Genomic DNA, 13,536 nt, shown 5'->3' with positions numbered 1-13,536 from the left:
CATCACTGGATGAAGAGCGCTTATGCACGCAGGTGCTAAAGTGAGGTCGCACGGCCTCCAATTTTAGTACTGTTTCTACAGCCTAGAGTACTCGATTTTCTTTTTTACCCCCCCTTTTTTCCTTCCCTTCCAGTTTCCAAGCCTTGTTTGTTATGAATCTAACTACTCAGTCTGATACTGTCACGTTTATTCATGAGTTGGTGAGAAGAAAGGGCAGAAGCTAGCCCTAAACTGCAGATAAAATTTTACCAGCTTACTAAGTCTGCCCACAAGGAGGATTGCAAAGGACTGTTACCAGACAGCAAAAAGCCTTTTGGCTGAGGCCGAGTGCCAGTCCTGAGATACAGAAGTTCTCCAGGAGACCATATTGCTGTTATACAGGAGGCTGATACTCCCAAAGTCTCCTCTATCTTTTCTTAATATCCTGTTGAGATTCTGTTTTATGTCAATAAGTCTCAGGTTAGAGGGAAAGTGTTTAAAATGTTAGTGTCTTGAGTTCCTATAAGAATTTTAATACCAGTTGTGATGTCTGCAACTTTAAAAAAAAAAAAAAAAAAAAAAAAAAGAGAGAGAGAGACTTTTGGATAGGCAGGATTTTTAAGGTGTCTTACACACACACACACACACACACACACACACACACACACACACACACACACACACACACACACGCTAATAAATGTGAGATGACTTGCAATACAAAAACGAATGTTTCCTTCACCTTTTGCACCCTCCTGCAAAAAAAAAAAAAAAAAATCAGTTTCTCAGAACTTGAGGTAGAAATCTTAAAGCGATTAGGAAGAGTGGTGTTAATCTTTGGTAAGTATTTTCTATTCTTTGTGGTGTTGAAGTGTGATAAAATTTTAAATCAGGTAGCTAAGTCTGGCATTAGTCTCTGGCTGTTGTTCAGTGATAACATGTTCCTGGATTCCTCCCAGACTCATTAAGTATCAGCAATCTCAGGCAAATTAAATAAGGACGTGTGCTTGGGGGCAGGGGTTCTCGTCTGGACTGAAATATTTAAACAAATCACCATTCAAACCCTGATATGAACGAATAATTTTTTGTTAGGTGGTTACAATGATGCCTCACAACTTAGGAGTAATGCCAGCTCAGAAATACTTTGGCAGAGGACTTGTCTCTGTCCTCTTGCCTCCCTCCCCATAGCACTTAGTGCTGCACTGGCACTACACCCCAACCCAATGTCTTTAGCACTGGTCTGACTCTACTAATAAACATGCTTTGTAGAGCCATAGCTCCTCTTTTCACTCCTTTTAGGGGTAAAGGAATACAAACAAGTCAGTATGAGTCAATGGGCTACTGAGTGTGAGCTGGGCTATGGTAACTCCTTATGCACTTGTCTTTAGCCCAAGGCAAAGTTAAGCTCAGCAATTTAGGTCAAGCCTCTTTTACTGCTGACTAAAATCAGTTGCTTTCCACAATTCATGCATGTGGCCAACTCCAGTCCCGCACAGTAATGTGCTGTGTAATTGTAGAAAATCACAATAGCTTTGAGCTTGTTTTTTAGTCTCTACACGTTATTCCCCCATGCCAAGGTCTCTGTAATCTCTTTAGCACTTTCTGGGGATGGAGGCAGGCTTTTCCCCTCTTCCAGGCACAGGTCTGTAGTCCAAGTTGCCACCTGAATCGTTAATTTTGTATCTAAAAAACACTATTTACTACAGAAAGCTCAGCAACCAAAACAGTACTTTGTCACATGTCCTTTTGTAGCAATCTTTGCTGCTCAGTGCTGTTCTTCACAGTATGTGTGTACTTCTTTCTCTGCAGTGCTTTCATTTATGCCTCTATAGAGGGTAAGAGGATATGTGTTTATTTTTACCTGTAGAGGGTAAGAGGATGTGTGTTTATTTTTACCTGTTTAGAAAGGAATAAAGCCTGAGTTCAGAGTTGAGGTGTCAACACTTCCCAAATGCTGAGGTATGGAAATGAAATTTTTTTTCATCTTATGTTAAAGGCTTTGGGATGCTTGTATCTTTAAAACATTAAATACTAAATGTCTTCAGATGCAAAGTTATCTAACACCTTAAAGTTATTTATACCTTGACTAGGAATTTTGTTTAGCGATATTGCTGTGCATTGATGTGCATTTTTAATAACTCTGTTTAGCAAAGAGAATACTGGCTGGTTTCTATAGACACAAGTGGGTCGATAAATGGGTAACAGATGCATGTGATGTGCTGGAAAACCACTTAGAGAACAATAGCCAAGGTCACTCCATGTCACTTCTGCACAGCATTGCAGAACAGTGAAGCTACATTTCCCTTAGTTATTCTTCCAACCAGGAAAAATGTAAGCTCCTTTACAAATTCGTGCACAAATAGTTCAACTTCAGAAGAGAAGGATAACTCAGTGGCAGGAGCTGGTTACTATGGCTATATGCATTACTCACTTTAAATAGAGAAATCAAGCCAACAATCACTGTATACATTAGCTATATTTATATATGAAGGAAGCTCATTGCTAGCAGCTGTGTGAAGTTGTCATGCTGAACATCCAACTTTGTTTGCGCCAATCAAGGACTTGATGATTTTTTCATGCATTTAAAGTGGAACATGCTGAAAGCAGCAAAACTCACGCATGTGGGATCAGGTCCTTTGTCCCCCTTAAGCCCTGTTTTGCCCTACACAAAAGTGACCTTGACTTCTGTCCCTCTATGCCCCTAGTGATGCCCCCACTGGGGTAGCAACAGCACGTGATGATGTTGGCTCCGAGATACGGAGGTGCTGGGTGGCCGGCCAGGCTCTTGTATACAGAATACAGGAAGACTGACTTCGGCCTGCCTTGGCTTTAGCAAGTCACTAATTTGAGAGTCCAGCTTCTAGCCAGCTACTGACATGTAGGAATGTCACCAGAGATACCTTCCTATTGTCAAATATGGTTGGAATTGATCAGGAAAGATAAAAGAAATTGCTGGTGGGGAGAGATCCATAGTACAATCATAAGACTTATTTTCTTCAGCTAATCTAAAGTAAATCTAAAGTAAAATATTTTAATCTTCACTTTTTGGAGTTATCCAGCCCCACTAAAGCTAGTGTTTCTGTGGGGGTAGCTTATTTCCCTTATTCTGTTGCAGGATGACTGCTGATGGCCACCATAGTTTCCCCTTTTGGTTTCCCCTATTATACAGTGCTGCACAAACAGACAAGCATTTGGCAGGTGAGGAGGAGGATTAAGCAAAGGCTGTTACCTCTGGATAAAGTTCTTGTTTCTGTTTCCAGTGCCTTGATTTTTATGAGCGGCAACAATGGACTTAGGTATTCTCAGGATATTTTACCTTAGCACCCAAACCTGTGATGTGCTTTTATTACTTGCTGTTGGTTGTAATTCCACAGTTAAGGTTGAGGGTTTTTTTTCACTTAAAGTAGGGGTTAAATATTTAATCTGAATGGAGAATAGAGCATATTATCTGCAGTCTTAAACACTTGCTGTTTGAAAATGGAATAGCGCTTCTTCATGGAATCTGCAAATCTTTTAATTAGACTGAGTTCAAATTAATTAAAAACTTTCATTTAAAGAATTAAGCATTTGTGTTTTTCACTGAGTTCTGAATGATCTTAATGGAATAAAACAGGCACTTGAAACTTTCCATATAATTAAAAATAATTGAAACCTTGTGCCTGCATGTATATGAAGAAATCAGCTAGTAATTAAGCTAAGTTATTAGCAACTGCTGTATTTAATGTTATGATTATGTGTAGGGTACAGGCAGGCTAAAAATTCTTAAATAGGTCCACTGTGATATTAGAGATAATGCAACTTATTACCATGCTTCCGTGGATAATTTGCCAGCAAGCACTTCACTGGCTGAAATGCCACTCTTATGGGGAGACAGCACAGGTACACTTTTGCTAGTAGATTAACTGTGCCTCCTAGCTTTAGTCTTTAAAGCTTGAATGGTTTAACAGTTGAGTAACTTGTGTATTACTGCATGAATTGTCCTTCATACCACTGAAACCTTGGCTGCTGGTGGAAACAAGGCAGAACCACAGAGAACACCAAGTTTGATGCTGGCAGGACTCGGAGAGTAGGTTCCCCATACCCTTGCTTTGCACAAGATTTCCCTTTGAAGAAAGCCCAAAGCCGACCATTTTGCTGCAAGTTAAAAGCCAGAGCCGTGAGTAGACTAGGGAGCATCTGCTGCAGGTCTGCAAAGGTGTTGCAAGCCTACTTAGAGGACTGGCAATCAGTGGCTGTCTTGTGCTTGCCCAGCATACCAGTAACTCTGCCCTTAAAATAGTGCCCTGCTGTTTGGTGCTGTGCTTCCTCAGAATGCCAGAAACCTCGGGCAGGAGCCCCAGCCCCTGCTTCTTCTTCAGTGTCCCCATGGTCATTCTCAAGTGGGAACTTCTCGGAGGAAAAAGAAGCCTGTTCAAATGAGTCAGTGCTGAAGATTACTGACTCAGGGACTTCAGAAAGGTGAAATTATCTTTAAAAGAAGCTAGGAATGCAAATACTGAAATGCCTTAATCACAGTCTGTCCTCACTGCACAGCAGTGTTAAGACTGTTTGAGTGCCTTAACTGTATGTTTCTTTAATTCATTCAGATTTCTTTTTATCTAATCTTTTAACTTCCTGAATCAGTGATGCTTGGTTTTAGGATAATGGCAGCATCCTTGTCATATCTTTTCCTCCTGTAATTCTATTCTTAAAGTGTATTTTTCTTTGAGGTGAATATGTAAATACCAGGCTGGATTTACTTAGACTGGCTGAAATACTATCTGTGCAGGAGAATGGGATATCCTGGGTGCACTTGAATTTTTAATACTAATGATCTGTTCCTATTATCAGCTTCTGCAAAACTTTTAGCTTTTTTAATTACTTTTTTATTTTAGAGCCCTAATCCTTTCTGGCTCAGAAGATACTCTCTTAGAAAGTGCTGGACTCCTTTTTTTAAATTTTTTTTATTATTATTATTATTATTGTTATTTGAGGTCTGTAAAGAAGTTCTGATAGACATGACAAGTGCTTTGTCTTGAGAATGATAAATTCAGATGTCAGTGTTTAACATTGTTTGTCAGGTTGTGAAAACATCCAAGGTGATGTGTTCATTCTGTTGTTTTGGGGAGGGTTTTTTGGGGGTGGGGGAGAGGGAGGTGGTTCTTAAGACAGTAATAAATAAAGGAAGATGGAAACAACATCTGCTGATCATTATTCCTTGCCTGTGCTTGGTTGTCTCTTTGCTTTCTAAATGCAGCGCCGCAAGCGACGAATTCTCCTGGTGCTCTCCTTTTGCCATGCACTCCCAAAGAGTCCAAAAAGCGAATGGTGTGCGGGCAGGTTATGGCCTACCTCCCAGATTGTCTTGCCTTCATTGAGGGCAGGGAGATGAAGGAGCTGATGCTGAGGAAAATTAAATGATAGGAAGACATTAAATGATTGAATGTCTGTCACTTGGCTTGCTCTTCGGATGCACGGAGTTATGAGCAGCTTTCATGGCTGGCTGACCATCCTTACGCACACACCCGTATACACGTGCCCTCCTGTCTCAGCCTGTTGTCGCTGAGCCAGAAAGTGGAAGGCATACACAAACCCTATTTAATGAAAGAGCACTGCACAAAAAAATCTTTCCTTTGCTAATACCTTTTCATTTCTGGTTGTGATAACAGTGTTGGGAGACTTTTGATGGAGATAGACCGCTAGATTAAGGCAGGCACCACTGCTTCCCAAAGCCTGGATATTGTGAAGCCTTTATGTTATGGCTTTATCAGTGGCTTAGTGTCAGAGGTCTGGAGCTCAACTCAGCAGAGCCCCATGTGACATGTCACACGTTGTTACGGGTAACAGACAGACTGTAAGATGGGAAATAAGAAAGAATGGAAGATTTTGTTTAACTTGCCCTCTTGCAACCTCACTTTCATAACCTGTATAAAAGCAAGCACTTTTCTTATTTATATTATCGTTTATAATGCCTGTTAAAACAAAACTTGAAGCTGTCTTGTTGAGAAAGTAATTCTTTTCTGTCTTGTTTGAATTCTGCACACACAGTGCAGCAAGTCAGTAAGACCTGTTTGCATAGCATGGGTAAGGGACAGAACTGTTGCCCATTGTTGGAATCTCTTTCAAGCAGTTTCTGTTTTATTATTTTTATGGAAGAGATCTGTCTGTCTGCCTTGTGATTCTTTCTCATGTTGAAATCATACTGTGTGGTCTCATATTCTGATTTATGTGTTGTCTCCCCCCAAAACCCTAAGGAACACAAACATGATGTGACATTAGTTTGTAGTTCACATTAAAGCTAACAGGAATTTCAAGTGATACCAACAAATGCAATAGGAACTGCAGTAGTTTCAGTGTAAGCTAGGAATATTTTTCTGATTACAAGCTGCAAGCAGCTACAATTCTAATTTGTGTGTCCAGTGAAGAATGACTGGTTTTTCTGAGATGCAGCTTGAGATATAAAAACTATTGCCATTATCTTTGAATGCATTTTGCCTATTCTGTTTTGAACAATAGTGCCACTCAGTGCTATCATTCTTTATACTTTCCATGTCTAAAATCCCTCTCATGTCTTGATTTTTGTCCTTGCTTCAGTTTAAATTGGTCTGGCAAAAATAACTTGCCTTCAGTTCTTACATGGGTATCTCACATAGAGAAAGCACTGGGAATTAAATGCCTCATCGTCTGAGGCAAAGGTAAGGGCTAAATCCATATAAACAATCAGTTTCCCTTTCCTACAAAGGTATCTAACTTCTGTATCACAGTAATTTTTTTTTTTTTTTTTTTTTTTTTTTTTTGAGAATAGATACATTGCAGGATCTTGAGGCACAAAGGTGTGTCAGCAGTGGGGGAAATGAAGACATCCAGACCAAGCCAGAAATGCAATGGAAATCATCTGCACTTAAGCTCAGCACTTCCTTATCTGAGGTTCTAGTGCATGTTTTGGTGAGCATGGGAGGTGCGCGTGATTTTTCTGCTTTGGAAAATCCCTGTTTCTCAACTGTGGTTCGATGAGAAGGATAAGAGTTTCTACCAAGACCAATATATCCTGTCAGGCAAGAAGCAGAAAAATCCAGCTTCGAAAATAAACTTTTCCTTTTTTTGTTTTTAATAGCATGTTTTTCTACCTCAAAATAGCCCATATTTTTGTCAGAGTTCTGTGTCAAATTTTGCAGCTAAACCTTCTGCTGAACATTTTGATTCTCTGGAAAATGTCAGTCCTAATTAAAAATATACATATACCTCTTTCTATAGATAGACAAATAAAAATGTTATTTTGTTGCCTTGCAGGAGTTATTATTAGAATCCCATTCTCCCCTCTGACAGGGGCAAGGCACAGGAGCCTGACCCACAGAACAGGTTTTGGAGAGGTGAGACGAATAACCACAGGCTTCCACAGGGCAGTACAGCAACAAGCAAATCAAGACTACTTTGAAATGCTCTTTTGGTGAATAGGTTGAGCTGTTGGTGAGAACTTTCTGTGGGAAATGCTTGTTAGATCAAAACCTGAGGCTTTCCTTTGAATGAGTTTTGATGAAAATTTAACAAGCTATTTGACAGGACCAACAACCCACTTGAGTTGTTTGGTATTTTTACACTGCTGAGCTACCAGTATTTAAAGTGAAGCTTCAGAGGCACCCACTGAGGTAGGGCATGATTCCCATTCTTGCTTAGTGTCTACAGCAATCTGCCTATATATCATCATATCAGATGCATTACTTCCTTTCTTCTTTCCCTTTTCTTTTTGAGACTATTGTGTGAGACTGAAGTGCCTAAAGCTATCTATATGGCAGGTTACTTTGGCTTTGTGCAATAAGTCTTAAGTGTATAATTTTTGTTTTCTTCATCTGCTTTATTTTTTCCTATAAAGACACAATATGTATTTCAGTTACAAAAAAAGACATTTGAAATCAGTTCTGTTACAGAGGGATAAGCTGCTAGTGGGGAGCCTATTTGACTCTAAAGGGAATTATGCATCTAACCTGACTGGAAATCTCAGGTGCCTCTCTCCGAAGGACTCTGTCCGACCAAGGTAGCGCAGACTCACATTCTTCTGGGCTGCCCAGTGTGGCCCCTTCTTGCTGTGGCCTTCCTGACCCTCTCTCTCCTGTAACTACTGATGGCTTGGTGCATCATTTTCTGCTTTGTACCCAAACTGCAAAGAAGCAGCAGGCATTCATAGCAGCTTGGCATGCTGGAGCTCAACGTTTCCTCCTTTCTGTCCTTATCCTGTCATACCTTTTCAGAAACTAATTTGATTTTGGACGTGATGTGCTCATTCAGGAAAATACAAATGCCCTATGCAGAAAAGAGGGTGAGCTTAAGATTCTGCTGTGGACCATTTCCTTGCAATTTGGACATTTTGCTGGTGGTGGCATTTCAGCTCTAGTTTAAGCCCGTATGTTTTCATGATGCTGAACCTGAGTAGTAGGGAGGCTTTTTGGAGCCTGGCAATGTGAAAGGGAGGAGTGTTGCGGAGGTGGAATCAGCTATGACTGAGCTGCTGCACAGAACAAATTCCCAGGATCAGTTATGTGCAGGTCTCTAAGGAAAAAGCTCATTTTAACTATTATTAAGCTATAAGTGTGGGACATCATAATTGGGAGAGATTTGCATATATATGTATTAGTGTGTATTTGTGTGTGTATATGTATATATATGCTTATACACATGTGTGTGCACATATGCAGATATAAATATATATATATTTACACACACATGCGTGTGTACACACCCACACACCACGCGTGTGCACGCACACACACCAGCCAGTTGCTCCAGAACATTAGCAGTGGAGAGAAGGATGTCACGTTCATAATTGGAGATGTTGATGCTCGTTGTCGGTGAAGTTTAAGGATATTAGAATAGGTGAAAAGCACAGACATAAGCGTTCTCAAGATCATGGCAGAAAGCAATCTCTGGAAATGGGTTTAAAAAACTGGGATTGTTTTTTCAAGAAACACCACTGCCTGAGCTTCCTGGCTGAGGTGATTGGCTTGGCAAAGCTGTACTTGGAAAGACACAGTAGCTTGTCTTTACTTACAGAATGTAAATACTGAAAAATCATAGTTCCCTTCCTGCAATGGCTTCTTGATATTTAGTATCAAAGCCAATCACATAGGGGGATTTTTTTTTTTTTGTTGGCACTTGTAATGATGATAAAGTATCCCCACAAGGCAATTATTTCACAGATTAAGTTGTCACTGAATTTTTTTTAGCACAGTTGGCAACAGGCATTAGTTAAACACAGCTACAAGACAAACAGTCCTTGACAAAAAGTCAAGTTAAGACTTGGTTAAAAGGTGGGGGGAGGGGGGAGAGAATTGAAAAATCGCTTATGTCTGAAAAAGCATAAATGACTTTTCTTTCCCTTTGCCTGCTCTTAAAAAAAATCTCCACAGCAGTTTTTTTTTTTTTTTTTTTTTTTTTAAGAAAAGGCAATTAGCAAGGACTGCACCTAACTCTGCTCATGCCTGAAAGAAAGGCTTTAAATGCTCGAAGCTCAAATACAAAAAGACTTAAAACAAAAGCAAGTTGTCAAGAAGTTTGTCACTGAGAGCTGGAATATGTTGTGCTTGAAGGCCTAGAAGTGTTTTAGGGCAGTGCTGTGTATCAAAATAGGAAATGTGATTTGCAGACTGCTTGAGCAGTGTAAGTATATTACAGTTATGGGCTGAAGCAGGGGTAATGGAGTCCCCTGTCTTCTGAGCTAGGTTGTGTAATACAAACTCCAGGGAGAAAATCATGGATTTTTGTTTTCTGTATTGATTGAGGCTAAAGCACTGCTGACTGTTAACTTCAGAAGGGCATAATAAAACTGATGAATGGGCTACAGTAATTCTAATGAAGTGCTGCACAAATGAATGCTTAGTTAATGAATACTGGAAAGAATAACTTGGACTACTTACATGAATTATTAGGGCCTTTATCCCCTTACCTTTCCCAGTGGTTACAGGTAATGTAGAACAGTTTAAGGGGAGGGCAATTAAAAGGGCAGGATGTGAAAGCTGTTACTAAAAGGGTGCTCACCAAATCCGAAAACATGTCATTACCTATTCTCTGACCTGACAGGCAGGTTAGGACACTCAAAATTATTGGAGATTGACAAATTTCCTTTTGGGGAAATAAGGAAGCATCAGCTTTTGGAGAGAGAAGAGTAAGAACAAGCCTGAGGAAAGACCTTCCTTCCCTTCCCCAGCGCATCTCCAGAGCTAGAGAGTTGAGACCGTTCGTTTAATTAGGCTCACTTCTTACTGTTTTTTGCCTTTCTGTTTTTCCTCGGGCTGCGAGTCAGTCTGCGATGGATTTATCAGCACCAGTAACCTGCTCTCAAAGAGCTGTCAGTCTCGCTGCCAGAAGCTGAGCTCACCCATTAAAACCCTGACCTATTAAAACGTTCTTAAGATACCATAATGATCACATGTCAGCAGGAGAGAGGGCCTAATGACAGCTCTGAAATGTTTATTCTCCTGGCCTGGGTTAGGAAGGGAGTGTGCTGGTGCAGCATGGAGCTGGGTGTCTGGCACAGGATAACAGACTGAGGCCTGCCGAAAGCGCCGCCGCGGCCTGAAGACTTCTGTGCCCTATTAGGCTGCTCTCCTCCCTGGCTGCACGTGTTAATTCTCTGCAGTCACTAGTGATTTTAAGCTCTTCAAAGCAGGAAGAGGTATTCGGTTTCAGGCGTCTGCATACTGATGGCAACAGATCATGGGTTTCAGTGGTTTAAAAAGCACTTTAAAAATTTTGAGGGACTTAGAAATTATTTCCTCAGGCACATTTGCAGAGAAGCAGATGCTCTCCATACAGAGCTTCACATCTGCACACCACAGTGGCTGTCAGTAAAGAATTAAATGATGGATGCTATTTAAAATGATTATTTAGAAAGGAGTGCGAACAGAAGTTACTGATACCTCTTCAGGTTGTGGACATTTGTGTTCGTAACCTAGTATGTGCACTGGAGCAGGGGAAGCACGAGGGCTTGCAAAATCTAGAAAACCTCTAGTTCTAGTAACGTGATTCTAGCCATCTGAAACTTACTTTAAATGAACTGTTTAGCACCAGTTTTCTCATCCTTTGTAGCGGAGTGCAACTATTTTTAAAGCTAAGCTCCTCTCCCCCTCCAATTTCTCTTTGGGGCATCAACCACTTGAAGAATTAAACCATAATGCTTTGCAAGAGAAAATATATCCAGTCATACAGAGTGGACTTGGATTTGCTGCTGGTTAAGACATTCGCATTTTTCTTACCCTGAAACTATTCCTGCATGGATGACCTTTTTTGAAGAGCACCCTGGCTAGTTCATTTTAACTCTTTCCCATTTGTCTTTTAAATGGAGAGTGCAGCAGCAACAGTAAGGAGCAGTGACCAGACGACCCTAAAGTAAATGGTAAGTTCTCAGTGTCTAGCTACAGTCAGTTAGATGCATCGAGCTGAGGGATACTCTTTCTGCTTGCTTTAGAGCAGTCCAGAGGCTCATGACTCAGAAGACATTTTCTCCAAACATCTGTTTCTTGAAATAGCGTCCTCCTGTCTCATGGAACTTGCTTTTCAGGTGTGCCAGGATATTAAAGTGAACACTTTACTGAGAATATTCTAAAGGCCAGATTTTGTCAAAACAGTAGGTTGGTCTTTTTTTTTTTTTTTCTTCTTTTTTCTCAAGAAAATAGAGAGGTGTTGGAAATGGACTTTTACAGATCCAACATGCCAACTTTCCTAAATAAGACTACAATATTGACACTATCTGTGTCTGGAACAGATAAATGTTATTGCATTCTTTTCCAATATGTAATGTTATTAAAAATAGGTTCGTCATAAGGACTTCTTATCAAAGTTCCTTGTTTCCCCAGAAACGGTGACCAGCATTAACCTTTCTAAAAGTAGCCCCAGCAAGAGACAAATGTCTTTGGTTGTCACTGTTGCAGATTTAATCTAGGGGAAATGTGCTGTGTATCCCGGTTCATATTAAAACAAAGCAAATAGACTCCAGAAAGGCAGGAATAACAGATGTGCAGTGGCAATTCGTGTCAGGCTAGCAAGGAAAATTAATTGATCATGTTTGACCCAGTGCTCTCCATGTCACTTTTCAAGTGCCATAAACATGGAAAGTGCATTGGCATCAGCTGCTAAAACAGTTGTTTGCAGCCCCAAAAAAGAAAATGGAGGCGTGGGAGAGAGATTGTAGTGTTCATGCAGGGTTGACAGAAGCCGAATATCTACAGTACAGAAAATATGTAAATGATAACAGAGTATTTGTAAAAGATGCTTTCTTCCAAGCAAAGTAGGTAGTAATGGTAATACTGTGTCTAGAAGTAAAGCTACTGGCAGCGTGAGAAAGGAGCAAGAGGGCAGAGTGTGAGTGCATTATATCCTCATACTGTGAAATAATCATATTCTCAGTCTTCAGCAGCAGATTAACAGCATCCGTAAATCCAAGTGATGTGTGCGATCCACCTTGTTCTGAATTATGTGATCAGGAGCTGCCACTTGAGCTCTACAGAATCATTCATTCTTCACTGAAACAGCCTATGCCAAGATCACTAGCTTTGTTTTGCTTGTAGCCAGATGCAAAACAGAAAGGTGAAGCATCATGTACCAGAGCACAAGCAATCTGGAACAGGGATTCCAGATTTGCCGAGAGGGGTGGGGACAGATAAGGAAACCATTGCTACATTTTCGTCCCAGGTTCAGTTTGCCAGAAGCCTCTAAGGGGGTAATTCAGCTCTGCTGTGTTTTTTCTCAATGGTCTCAGGAAATGTTCTTACCTCGCCCTTAACCTCCCTGTCTTTCTTGCAAATCAGTAGTGCTGCTTATTTAAATGGAAAAAAAACTGGCCCTGCTGAAGGGCGCAGAGTATCTCTAAAGCAGCAGGCTGGGAAGGGTTGGAAGTGATTCTGGTTTAAGGAGATATGAGAGAAGAGCGCAACAGCCAGTCGGGCACTGGGGCATGACATGTGTGGTTCATGTTCTGCTCAAGCACAGGTTCCTTGTGCAGATGTGTCCCAACTGCACAGTGCACTGAAACTCTAACCTCTAGCTTTAAGAAAGGATCCTCTCCTCAACTTAAATCTGTCTGGAGGTGGGCATGTCTCTAGCAAAGGGGTAGTGCTTCTCTGTTGCTTGGTATCACTCCCTGATGACTAAAAATATAATGTCAGTGAAGCACTCAGATCCTCAGACTTGCCACATCAATCTCTTGTCTTTAAGTATCACTTCTATAAACCCCTCCCTTTTTTTCTCTCAAACCTCCTTTGTCCATACAACCTGTCACTGTCCAGTCATCAGCACAACAGCTTTAAAAATAGCAGATTCAGTATGCAAACATTTTTATTCTTGTCTGGTCACAAACCAAACCACTTGCTCCTGTGGGTATCTAAGAATTTGATGAAGCTGTGGGTGAGTTCCCTCCCTTCTCCCCCTTGCTTCCTTGGAATTGAGGTTTCTATAGCACTAATATATTGTCTTCCCTTGTGGCCAGCTAGCATTATCCACAATATTTATTTTCCTCTGTTTGTATATTCAGTTCCTTCTGGAACCAAAGGAGGCCTGTTTATTTACCTATGCTGGTAAAATCAAATCAGC

The 13,536-nt window shown here is 40.7% G+C and overlaps 1 protein-coding gene across 1 annotated transcript in view; it reads left to right on the top strand.

Moving 5' to 3' along the window:
• The first annotated feature begins 10,998 nt into the window (after positions 1-10,998).
• Positions 10,999-13,536, top strand: part of MYH15 (myosin heavy chain 15) — a 54,630-nt gene continuing 52,092 nt past the window's right edge. The window contains exon 1 of the mRNA XM_026112377.2: positions 10,999-11,344. The gene's annotated coding sequence lies outside the window, so the exon portion shown is untranslated. The remainder of the gene's footprint in view (positions 11,345-13,536) is intronic.

The sequence above is a fragment of the Dromaius novaehollandiae genome, chromosome 1, assembly GCF_036370855.1.
Source record: "Dromaius novaehollandiae isolate bDroNov1 chromosome 1, bDroNov1.hap1, whole genome shotgun sequence".
Lineage (NCBI taxonomy): Eukaryota > Metazoa > Chordata > Aves > Casuariiformes > Dromaiidae > Dromaius > Dromaius novaehollandiae.
The sequence above is the reverse complement of the archived record's forward strand: the minus strand, read 5'-3'. Positions and strand labels throughout refer to the sequence as shown.